The sequence below is a fragment of the Mytilus californianus genome, unplaced genomic scaffold (assembly GCF_021869535.1).
Source record: "Mytilus californianus isolate M0D057914Y unplaced genomic scaffold, xbMytCali1.0.p SCAF_6, whole genome shotgun sequence".
Lineage (NCBI taxonomy): Eukaryota > Metazoa > Mollusca > Bivalvia > Mytilida > Mytilidae > Mytilus > Mytilus californianus.
Genome location: NW_026262712.1, coordinates 8,632,967 through 8,646,788, shown reverse-complemented (window position 1 = coordinate 8,646,788; position 13,822 = coordinate 8,632,967).

Below are 13,822 nucleotides of genomic sequence, written 5' to 3'. Positions count from 1 at the left end.
CCTATATGTTATTAAACTTTTGTTAACTATAGGTAAATAGGACGTAATGTAGTGAATGAATTGACCGTGACAGCAAGTGGTCATGTGTACGTTCTATTGATAATTCTAAACAACATAATTTAAATATGAATTAAAGGAGTTCCTCCTGGTCAACTGTTGTTGTGGTAATTAATTTTGTCTCCCTCTGTGTTGATTTGATTGTGAAATACATATCTACTAACAGTCCCTAACAGACCTTTTTATTAATTCACCAAAAAATATGGCAAAATCTGTCAGTCAAAATTTGAGTAACAGTAAGTAAAAAGATGGAATACAAATTTAACAATGAAGTACCAAATAAGAAATAGAGATTTTGATAATTCATTGAGTTTAAAAAATTTAAAAGTTAAAAATGAAAATGACTTTGGTTTTGTTTAGTTGTTCTTTTTACGAGCAGACCATGTGAATTTTTTTTAATTTGTAACCACAAGAACATCCAATCAAAAACCAAGGTGTATGTCTCCTTACAGTGCCCCCATACACTTTAATGATCGATGTAAACACAACGATTTCTAGGTCAGTTGAATAGTTCAAGCGACGTTGTTGTTTGTAAACAAGAAAACAAGAAAAATTGTCACAAGACTTATACATCTCACTCACTTTTTACATGAAGGATCAAAAGTTCAATGTAAAAATGCATTCAAATGCCGTTTCCTTAGCCAGAATGACTCATGCAGGTCCAATTTACTGAAGTACCTCTTCATAATCTTGTCGTTCACGTAATTTCTGGATTATTTCATATCGGGACAGCTGTTTGGCAGAGGCATCTTATAATTAACCAAAATACAAGTTGTACTTATCTTGGTGATTGTACGGAAGATATTCATTTTATATATACATACATGCATGATCTATATCCAGGAATTATCGCATTCTTAAATTCTTTACGTATTCGAAGGTCGCATATATAGCGCTGACGAAGTCGACTCGTTTTTCCTCGATTTGTGACATTACCGAATAAAGCTTATCACTGGAATTTTACTGGTACCATGAACACTTGACGGGTGCCATTATTGCGCAGTCGTTTCGAAAGTTGGAAATTTGTTTCTGACATCTTGTTTGGCAATTGAAAAAAAAATATTTGCTGACCAACATATAATTTGTTCGACAGATATGATTCAGAAGATCACATATATAGAAAAACTGAAAAAAATGATCTGACGTTTGGTCGAACAAATATCAATCCTTGTCTGACCTAGAAAAAAAATGTGTTTGGGTATATTTCGGGAATCCTGTTAGTGGAGAAGGATCTGCTTATCCCTCCGTAGCACCTGAGATCAACCCTTGCTTTTGTTGGGTTCGTTTTGCTAGTTCTTAAGTATGTATTATCTTGTGTCTTTTCGTTGGTTTCTTTTGTCATAGCGTTGTCAGTTTCCCTTATGAATATTGAATGATCCCTTGGTATTTACCGCCTCTTTGTTTTTTTTTAAAGGACCGTAAACCAGCAACATCCTATCCGACTGATTTATTGCATTTTTAACTATAAACATGTTTCATTTTGATTGTACTGTGGTAGTGTTTGTTAAATAATTGGGGTTAACATGTACATTTTAAAATAAAGTTTTGTTAATGTAAATGAAGAACTTTAGCTAAGACGTATTATTATATATTACTCCCATATTCTTCCTTAAAAAATGCGAATCTAGAGTTTTTATTGGGAACAAAAATAGTTCAAGAAAGTTTGAGCAAGAATGCGGCCTAATTTTAAAATATAAATCAATTTGGTTAATTTAGAAATTGTACTTTGAAAAATGAAAATATTTCCTTTCAATATAGAGGGTACAGTTGTTTTCAGTCCCATATAAACAGTCATGTGATGAAAATAATAATGTTGATATGAAAATTGTCTGTGACATGCTTGACCTATATCCATTTCAATTCTATCTCGCATTTTATATTAATTTCGTTTGTAATCTGTTTTCATCTGATTTTTATACGCAAGTCAATTGTTTATCGTAAATTATAAAATTGTGTAATGAAAATGACCGTGATAAACTACACATATAACCTGCAAAAACAAAAATATTTAACAAATAACAAACAAATGAAAACAGCGTAAGGGGAGTAATCGTGATTTAAATTATGCATGCTAAAATGACACCCATAGTTGCACCCCTTTGTTTGAATACGCTGTATAATAATAAAAATAAACTATCAAAGCTTACATGCAGTATTAGATGGGTTAAGATATGAATAATAGGGACATTTGGTAATGTGACACTTCTTTCCGTACTTTGGAACTTTTCATCAAAGTTTATAAAAAAAAGTATGAATTGTGTTATTAACCCTTCCTACAGTTTCATCCGAGATCATCTGCTATAATGAAATTGTTTGAGAATATTTTGACTATATATAAAAATAAGAAGGTGTGGTATAATTGCCAATAAGACAATTCTCCACCAGAGACCAAATGACATTGAAGTTAACAACTATTAAACTAATGTAAAATAATTCAAACGAGAAAACTAACGGCCTGATTTATGTACAAAACAATAAACGAAAAACAAATATGATATACAGCAACAAACGACAACCACTAAATTACAGGCTCCTGACTTGGGACAGGCACATACAGTTTCGATGTGGCGGGGTTAAACTAGTTTGCTGGCACCAAACCCTCCCCTTACCTGGGATAGTGATGTAACAGTACAACATAAGAACAAACTATAAAAATGTTTACCGTACTATTTCAGCAAAATGTACAAGAGACGATATGAATTGTGTAATGATCTGTAATCAATAGTCCATTTGCTAATTACCGATTCGATTCTGTCATTGCACACTTTTTAAACAAATTACTTCCCTTTGTCAATCGTAGACTGATTCTATACCGGACAAAATTGTGTTTGCCCATGAAGTTGAAAGTAATATATCGACATTTTTACAATTTTTTAGTGACAAATAACTTATGGTATCAAAAGTATTTAGCTTAACAACAAATTAAATGTAATTACAAGATATGAAAAACACATTACGCACATATAAATTTGCTCTTTCCGCTAGCTCCCCTTTGTCAATAACAATTTATGTCCCTGCTAAGGGAGACAACTAAAAAAGGGATCTCTAGTTAAAGGATCAATTACGGGAATTGGCAAACAGACTATTCTTCCTACAGTTTCATCTAAGATCTACTATGATATGAAACTCCAAAGGAAAGTTGCTCAAATGTTGAAGTTGTGCATCTGCTATTTAATTTTTGTTAATAAAATTTTTCCATGTTTTCTCGAACTTGGAACTTTTTTTTTATTTTCTAGCAAAATTAACAAAAGACGGTACCAATTTTGTTTAATCAACTTCTATGACAGTCCCATTCGGTTCACCTCGGCAGATCTTTTAATCAAAAGATAGCGGGATCTGTAGAAGGTTTGTCGATTGCGACAGTCTTTGAAACCTTACAGAATGATTGGCACATGTATTGCAGTTGTGCACCTACTGTTGTGGAATTTTAAGAGGAATTTTCCCCCATTTTTCAGACTTGGAAACTTGGGAACTTTTTTCTGCAAAATTTCAAAATATGGTAACAGCTCTTTGGAACAAAACATAATGAGTTCAATATGCACCATTCGTTATTTCGGCGTTGGGTCAATTTTTGTGATAGATGATACGTTTATTCAAGTGTCTATTTCGTACTTTATAACTACTTCTATACTAAGTGAATGAAATACGCCAGTGGTGTAACAAATTATAAGCCTGGTGTCTTTAAAGAGTGTTTACAAGCACTGGGACGATGCCACTATTGGCGAACGTTTCGTCCCCAAAGGTATCACTAGCTCAGTAGTCAGCACTATTGTAATAAATGGAAGTTCATTTTCTGGAAACTAACGGTTTATCAAATGTTGAACTAATCGAAAGACTAAGGTTTTCTAAATCGCTGCCAAAGATTGTCGTAATCGTATTTGGCAGTACATTTCGATATTTAATGCTCTTCAACTTCGTATGTGAATTGGCCTGAAAACTGCTTGGATTCAAGCGCCACTGATGAATATTGTGCAGACGACACGCGCATACACAATTATAAGCCTGGCTGGTATGCTGTTTACTTTTTGAAGAGTTTCTGTATAATTTTGCCAACTTTTACACTTCTCCTCTAAAAGTACATGTATTTGAACGAAATATATCAAACCAGAATTCCAGCTCAGGTTCTTTGAATGATCTGCTTGACCAATACCATCATGCCCAGAAATACGGTTTTGTTCTTGAAACAAAGGGTTTAATGAATAATTGACTGTTCGGAGTTGTGTCATGATCTTGGAATACTTGCAGCATATCTGAGGCGTCTGCAGGTGACAAAAAGTAGAAGATTAAAAACACCCGTCAGAACATCTTCCTCTCCCTGCTGAAGCATTAAGGAGGAGCTGCGTCATAAAGAACAAAGTTTCTTGAAGGAAGCATGTAGGCAGGACTTCGTCATAATATACATAGTTTGAAGAAGCATTTAGTAGAAGCTCGGCCATTATATACAAAGTTTGGCGAAGCACGTAGAAGGACCTGCATCCACAGAAAGCATACAGAATAGTATCAACATTTCCAAGTTTAGCGAACATAATTTCAAAAATTCGTACCGATGCAAAATATCCGTAGGAAGCTTATCCAAACTGAGTTTTCAGTGGTATAATCAGGGGCGGATCCAGCCATTTATAAAAGGGCGGTCCTAACCCAGGATAAAGGGGGGTGGTTCCAACTATATGTCCCCATTCAAATGCATAGATCGTCAAAAAAGGGGGGGTTCCAACCCCCGGAACCACCCCCCCCCCCCTCCCTCCTGGATCCGCCACTGATAATATAGGATAAAAAAGTTATGTCCATAAAAAAATCAATCATAATATTATATATAGTTTTCATCAAGTATGAAATAAACATTAATAATTTTTCATATGCAATCAATTTTTTTTTTGGGGGGGGGGAATGTATCAAGTACGAGATAGTCTTCTCATATCTGAGTGACGTTAGATTTGAGACAGCTATATCTGATTTACATAGACGTAATACATAAATATTTAATCTTTTTTCTTATTCTATTAAGAGTAACTTATTTTGATAAAATAGGAATAGTTACACTTTCAGAATTTGATTTATAGTTTGGGATTTGGAATGAAATCTCAATTGCTTCTTTTTTTCTGTCATCAAATTGATAACTTATCACTGCTTTTGTATGGCAATATGAATCGCTGTTCTAACATCTCTTTTTCTAGTTTATTTGCCAAAACCTGAACTTTTTGTTGATATATGTAAGTTATACAGGAAAAGTTCCTCTATAATAGATTTGAGTTAAAGCGAGGTTTTCCGACTGGAAACTCCGAATGTAAACTTGTGGAAGTACGACTAGCAGACGGGAAGTGTTGACTGAACGGCCCAACTGTTTCCATGCAATTGCTTGAAAGCCGTTCAATCAATGCTGTCACAGTTTTAATCAGTTGTTACTGATGAAAAAATGGAGGTCAAGATTGGTTTTGACTATTTTTACTATTGCCTTGCAGAAGTTATGGCCCTTGGTTGCTTAAATGCTTAAACAATGACGCTAGTAACTAATAGAAAAATCGGTTAGCTTTCATTTTAACAGCTTATTGTAACTTTGATATTGATATAAATTTTACCGAACATTCCAGTCTTCCAATTTTTACTATGGCCTTGACCTTTGATTGCGTGAGCTCACCTTTAAAATGGATTTATTTAATAATTTGGCATTATCCAGCCAAGTATGGTTCTTTATGGCTCGAAAAGGTACCGTTCAGAAACATAAATGTTATCTTGGATGACCAGACGACAATCATCATAATTTAATTTTTTTTTAAAATATATAATAGGTATGATTTTTATAATCATTAAAATTTAAAAAAAAATGCAAAAGGGTGGGGTAGTGAATTGTCATCTGCTAACTCTACAACAAAATTATGAAAGTGGTCCCCGATCATTTTGCATATTTATAGACGGCGTGCATAAAGCTGAGTCCACAAACGTAACGACTTCAAATTACTTCAATCATTTACGACGTCGGCATTTTCCACAATAAAACAAACGCGTAACAAAAACACTGGACACTTAGTTTATCACATAACTTTAAACATAAACGTTCAACATATTTCTTTTTTTTAACAACAAAGTGCAACATATGCACATTCTGGAAATATAAATAAATATATGCTAAGAGCTGTGTAATGGAAATAATAAGCGACTATGTCGTGGACCCTATTCAGAAAATAGCGTTAAAACGTCATTTCTTTAAATTGTAACATAATAGCTGGACATTAAAAAAATTCAGGTGTTCAGCCTGGACTATCGAATCATTCATATTTTGCAGATTTGTTTAAACCTCTTGTTATGCACATTTGGAATATCAAGTTATTTTGAAAAAATAAAATAGCAATTATATATTTTTTCTTACCGATTCTTCCATTTTCGAATATAAATCCTTCCAAATTACTACTTCTTACACATAACGAACTACATTCCAAACTCATCCACCATGGCCGTTTTCTAATTTTTTTGCGGTGAATTTCGTATGAAGTCATAGTCCGAATCCGAAAAATTCTATTATACGACAATGCAGGAAAATATGTTGAATTTGTATAAATCTTAGGTCAAAAACTCTATATTATGCTTATTTAATGTTACAAGTTTCATATATTTTTGCCGTTTTCTCTATGTTCGTTTTATTAGGTCTTTCCACTTTTCTGTGGAAAGACCTATTGGTTTTCTTCTGATTATTAGGTCTTTCCACTTTTCTGTGGAAAGACCTATTGGATTTCTTCTGATTATTAGGTCTTTCCACTTTTCTGTGGAAAGACCTATTGTATTTGTTCTGATTATTAGGTCTTTCCACTTTTCTGTGGAAAGACCTATTGTATTTGTTCTGATTATTAGGTCTTTCCACTTTTCTGTGGAAAGACCTATTGTATTTGTTCTGATTATTTTTATTATTATTTTTTTTTTTTTTTCTTCCGCCAAATTTTGTTCTTGCGATAAATGTTTGTTTCGCAATATGTCGCTTAGATATTTCTCATATTGTATCGTATAGTTTATGCGCTTTTAAATTTCACCCTGCTAAGCCGAACCATTTTCTTTGCAAGAGTTATCTCCCTATTCACTGTTTATCATCTGTGTGCATCTCCTTCGTAACAAAAAAAGATATCGACAAAATTTTTTTTCTAAATTGTTCGTTACATCCTCAGGAATTTTTTGCTAATTTGGATCGAAGCGATTCGATGAAATTTTATACGAGTTATCTACCTTTATCAAATAAATTTGTCGTTATGTTTTTGTAACTCATAAACTGTAAGCCGTATAAACCTATAGTCTTTTTATTTAAAGTCCTTTGATCCTAACTTCGAAAATGAGGTCAAGGTCAAAGGTCAAGGTCATGTTCTAAATTTTGTCTTTTGCTTGGTTTTGCATTTTCTCCGATATTTTTAATGTTATATATTTTAAAAAGAACAAGTGCAAAATGTTTGTTATATTGTGATGAAGATATGATACATTTGGTCTGAGACAATCCAGCGACATCTTATTGGAGTTATTGCCCCTGAAATGTTTTATTTTAAGGTAAATTGATTATTACTTCATATTGGTACATGATAAAGCCATAAGATCTTTTGCAAAATGTTGGGTGACATATGACCTTGAAAAATGTCAACCGGAAGTGACCTTGAGTGAACCGGAAGTAGTCATTTTTGCACTTATTTCATGAAGAAGTACATAGAAACCATATATTTTTTTAATGGTCATACATTAATCTATCATTTGAGACCGGAAGTGATATTTTATAAACCGGAAGTAGCATATTATCTCCCTTTTTACAGGCAAAAGTATATATAAACCATATATTTTTGGAATCAGTGTAAATAAATCTATCATATGAGACCGGAAGTGACATTTTCTAAACCGGAAGTAGCCAATTATCTCCCTTTTTACAGGCAAAAGTATATATAAACCATATATTTTTGGAATCAGTGTAAATAAATCTATCATATGAGACCGGAAGTGACATTTTCTAAACCGGAAGTAGCCAATTATCTCCCTTTTTACAGGCAAAAGTATATGTAAACCATATATTTTTGAAATCAGTGTAAATAAAGCTATCACATGAGACCGAAAGTGACATTTTCTAAACCGGATGTTGACAATTATCTCCCTTATTTCAGGCAAAAGTCTATAGAAACCATGTTTATTGAATCAGTATAAAGAAACCTATGATTGGACGCCAATAGTAGGTTTGAGTAAACCAGAATTATCTTCTCATCAATTATTTAGAAAATTGATGTGGAAAGACCTTCAATTGTTCTTTGAACAATTGGTTTTTAATTATTATTATTATTATTTTTTTTTTTTTTTTTTTTTCCCGCCAACTTTTGAAATTTTTGTTTCGCAATATGTCGCTTAGATATTTCTCATATTGTATCGTATAGTTTATGCGCTTTTAAATTTCACCCTGCTTAGCCGAACAATTATCTTTGTAAGAGTTATCTCCCTATTCACTGTTTATCAAGTGTGTGCATCTCCTTCGTAACAAAAAAAGATATCGACAAAATTCTTTTTCTAAATTGTTCTTTAAATCCTCAGGAATTTTTGGCTAATTTAGATCGAAGCGATTCGATGAAATTTTATAGGAGTTATCTACCTTTATCAAATAAATTTGTCGTTATGTTTTTGTTACTCATAAACTGTCAACCGTATAAACCTATTGTCTTTTTATTTAGGGTCCTTGGATCCTAACTTCGAAAATGAGGTCAAGGTCAAAGGTCAAGGTCATGTTCTGAATTTTGTCTTTTGCTTGTTTTTGCATTTTCTCCGATATTTTTAATGTTATATATTAAAGAACAAGTGCAAAATGTTTGTTATATTGTGATGAAGATATGATACATTTGGTCTGAGACAATCCAGCGACATCTTATTGGAGTTGTTGCCCCTGAAATGTTTTATTTTAAGGTAAATTGATTATTACTTCATATTGGTACATGATAAAGCCATAAGATCTTTTGCTGCAAAATGTTGGGTGACATATGACCTTGAAAAATGGCAACCGGAAGTGACCTTGAGTGAACAGGAAGTAGTCATTTTTGCACTTATTTCATGTAGAAGTACATAGAAACCATATATTTTTTGAATGGTCATACATTAATCTATCATTTGAGACCGAAAGTGACATTTTCTAAACCGGAAGTAGTCAATTATCTCCCTTTTTACAGGCAAAAGTATATATAAACCATATATTTTTGGAATCAGTGTAAATAAAGCTATCATATGAGACCGAAAGTGACATTTTCTAAACCGGAAGTAGCCAATTATCTCCCTTTTTACAGGCAAAAGTATATATAAACCATATATTTTTGGAATCAGTGTAAATAAAGCTATCATATGAGACCGGAAGTGACATTTTCTAAACCGGATGTTGACAATTATCTCCCTTATTTCAGGCAAAAGTCTATAGAAACCATATGTTTATTGAATCAGCATGAAGAAACCTATGATTGGACGCCAATAGTAGCTTTGAGTAAACCAGAATTAACTTCTCATCAATTATTTAGAAAATTGATGTGGAAAGACCTTCAATTGTTCTTTGAACAATTGGTTTTTAATTATTATTATTTTTTTCTTCTTCCGCCACTTTTTTCTGACGGTGCTTTTTTGTTTCGCAAGATGTCGCTTAGATTTTTTGTGTATGATATCGAACAGTTATTGCGATTTTGGAACTGACCCTGTTTAGCGGAATACTTTTTATTGTAAGAGTTATCTCCCCAAATACTGTTTTTCTTGTGTACGCATCTCCTTCGCAACCGTAAAAGATTATGACAAATTTATGTCTCCAATTTGTTCCTTATATCCTCAGGATCTTAAGAATAATTTTGACCGAAGCGGTCCAGAAACTCCATATGAGAGTTATTTTCCCTTCTGTATTTAAAATAAGTAAAATGTAATTGTAATTGGTAAACCATAAGTGATAGGGACCTAGGGTCTTTTGATTTGAGGTCCTTGGTCCAAAAAAAAGAAAAAAGGGTCAAGGTCAAAGGTCAAGGTCATTTTTAAATTTGGATTTTGGCTTATTTTCACCTCTTTTCAAACATGATATAAGATATCGACAACATATTTTTACTAAATTGTAAGTTGGGACATGTTGTAACACATACATATCGGTTTAAAGGGTACACTTACATCAAATTAGAGTTTTCTCCCCTCTTTTATTTAAAAATATGCATATGGTGATATAACTCATGAACCAAATATAATTAAGTCCTAGGGTCTTTTGATCTTAGGTCCTTGGTTGATGACCTTGAAATTGAGCTCAAGGTCATAGGTTAAATTGACGTTCTAGATTTTGACCTTTGCTTTTACCTCATATGTATACATGATAAATCCATGGGACTTTTTGCATTAGGTTTCAAGCCATTTAACCTTAGAAAAGCCAACCGGAAATGACCTTGTGTAAACCGAAATTGGTTTTTTTTTGTACTTAATTAATGTAAAAATTTATAGAACCAGATATTTTTGGTATCAGTGTCAATTAAACTTTTGAATAATACTGGAAGTAACAGCTTTCAAACAGAAAGTAACAAATTATCTCCCTTATTTAAAAAGTATTGTAAAGAAATCATATATTTTTGGAATCAGCGTACAATAAGCTATCATTTGAAGCTGGAAATGACATTTTAAAACGAATTTTACTATTTTCATATTAAAATACATGTTTTTTTTGTGGAAAGACCTTCAATTGTTCTCTGAACAATTGGTTTTTAATTTTTTTTTTTTTTCTTCCGCCTAATTTTGTTCTTGCGATAAATATTTGTTTCGCAATATGTCGCTTAGATATTTGGTATATGATATCGAACAGTTTATGCGCCTTTGAAATTTACCCTGCGAAACCAAATAATTTTCATTGTAGGAATTATCTCCCCGAACACTGTTTTCCTTGTGCACACATCTCCTCCGTAACCGTAAAAGAGAGTGACAAATTTATTTTACCAAATTGCTCGTTATATCCTCAGGATGTTTTGTCCAATTTTGACCGAAGCGATACGTAAACTCCATATGAGAGTTATTTCCCCTTCTGTATTTGACATAAGGGATATATAAATGTATAGCATGAATGGTAAGTGATAGAGACCTAAGGTATATTGATTTGAGTTCTTTGGTTCATTTAAATGAAATTGAGGCCAAGGTCAAAGGTCAAGGTCATATTCTAAATTTTGACTTTTCCTTGTTATTTGATCTCCTCTGTCACTTTTAAAATTACAAATTAATGAACTAGTGCAAAATGTTTGCTTAATTGTGATTAAGATATGATACATTTGGTCTGAAATAATCCAATGATATCTTATATGAGTTATTGTCCCTGAAATGATTCAATTTAAGGTTAATTGATTATTACTCCAACTTGGTACATGATAAAGCCATAAGATCTTTTGCAAAATGTTGGGTGACATATGACCTTGAAAAATGTCAACCGGAAGTAACCTTGAGTGAACCGGAAGTAGTCATTTTTGCACTTATTTCATGTAGAAATACATAGAAACCATATATTTTTTGAATGGTCATACATAAATCTATCATTTGAGACTGGAAGTGATATTTTATAAACCGGAAGTAGCATATTATCTCCCTTATTACAGGCATAAGTATATATAAACCATATATTTTTGGAATCAGAGTAAATAAAGCTATCATATGAGACCGAAAGTGACATTTTATAAACCAGAAGTAGCCAATTATCTCCCTTTTTACAGGCAAAAGTATATAGAAACCATATATTTTTGGAATCAGTGTAAATAAATCTATCATATGAGACCGGAAGTGACATTTTCTAAACCGGAAGTAGCCAATTATCTCCCTTTTTACAGGCAAAAGTATATATAAACCATATATTTTTGGAATCAGTGTAAATAAAGCTATCATATGAGACCGGAAGTGACATTGTCTAAACCGGAAGTTGACAATCATCTCCCTTATTTCAGGCAAAAGTCTATAGAAACCATATGTTTATTGAATCAGTATGAAGAAACTTATGATTGGACGCCAATAGTAGCTTTGAGTAAACCAGAATTAGCTTCTCATCAATTATTTCTAAATAATTGATGAGAAGCCAAATTTTGTTCTTGCGATAAATTTTTGTTTCGCAAGATGTCGCTTAGATGTTTCGTATATGATATCGAACAGTTTATGCGCCTTTGAAATTGACCCTGCTTAACCGAATACTTTTCTTTGTAGGAGTTATCTCCCCCAACACTGTTTTCTTTGTGTGTGCATCTTCTCCGTAAATGTAAAAGAAAGCGACAAATTTATTTTACCAAATTGCTCCTCAGGATATCCTCAGGATGTTTTGTCCAATTTTGACCGAAGCAATACGTAAACTCCATATGAGAGTTATTTCCCCTTCTGTATTTGACATAAGGGATATATAAATGTATAGCATGAATGGTAAGTGATAGAGACCTAAGGTATATTGATTTGAGTTCCTTGGTTCATTTAAATGAAATTGAGGCCAAGGTCAAAGGTCAAGGTCATATTCTAAATTTTGACTTTTCCTTGTTATTTGATCTCCTCTGTCACTTTTAAAATTACAAATTAAAGAACTAGTGCGAAATGATTGCTTAATTGCGATTAAGATATGATACATTTGGTCTGAAACAATCCAATGATATCTTATAGGAGTTATTGTCCCTGAAATGATTCAATTTAAGGTTAATTGATTATTACTCTAACTTGGTACATGATAAAGCCATAGGGTCTTTTGCAAACTGTTGGTTGACATATGACCTTGAAAAAAGTAAACCGGAAGTGACCTTGAGTGAACCGGAAGTAGTATTTTTTGCACTTATTTCATGGAAAAGTACCTAGAAACCATATATTTTTTTAATGATCATAGGTTAACCTACCATTTGAGACCGAAAGTGACATTTTATAAACCGGAAGTAGCATATAATCTTCCTTATTACAGGCATAAGTATATACAAACTATATATTTTTGGAATCAGTGTGAATAAATCTATCATATGAGACCGGAAGTGACATGTTCTAAACCGGAAGTTGCCAATTATCTCCCTTATTTCAGGCAAAAGTATATAGAAACCATTTATTTATTGAATCAGTATGAAGAAATCTATACTTTGGCGCTATTTATAACTTTGAGTAAACCAGAAGTAGCTTCCTAACAATTATTTAGAAAATTGATGTGGAAAGACCTTCAATTGTTCTTTGAACAATTGGTTTTTAATTCTTTATAGATTTGGTTTTGATAACCTTATTAGTAATGTGGATTTTAATGGCTAGAATTCATTATATTATCATAAAAAAACTTTCTATTTCAAAGATATTTTAAACACGGTTGTATAAAACTAATTTTAAAGGCGCATTTTACAGTTGCCTTCAACTTTGAGCACGCCGTCATTATACTGTACCACATTATATTCTAGAAAATATCTTTTGAAATTCTTATTAATAGAACTATTGGTTGTTGTGTGCCATTGGTTTATTGGTACAGGGACTCCGGGAATGGAAACGGCGAGCTGAACAAAGTCATGCCAGTGCCAAAAATGACAGAAGCATCTTGTGGGGATTTAGTCGAGTTATGATCTTTATGGTCTTGTAAATTAAAACGTTATTTTTTCCGTGTATTTTTTGGGGGGGATGACTGGCGTTTGGGTTTTGGTACGTTTACAATCTACAGTTCCCAGAATTTTCTAAAAATTCAAATTTTAGCCACAATGATAATCCATTTTATAACTGCTTTGACCTTGACCTTCGACTTATTGACCTTGAAATTAAATTACTTTCTTCCTCGCTCCAAGAAGCACAA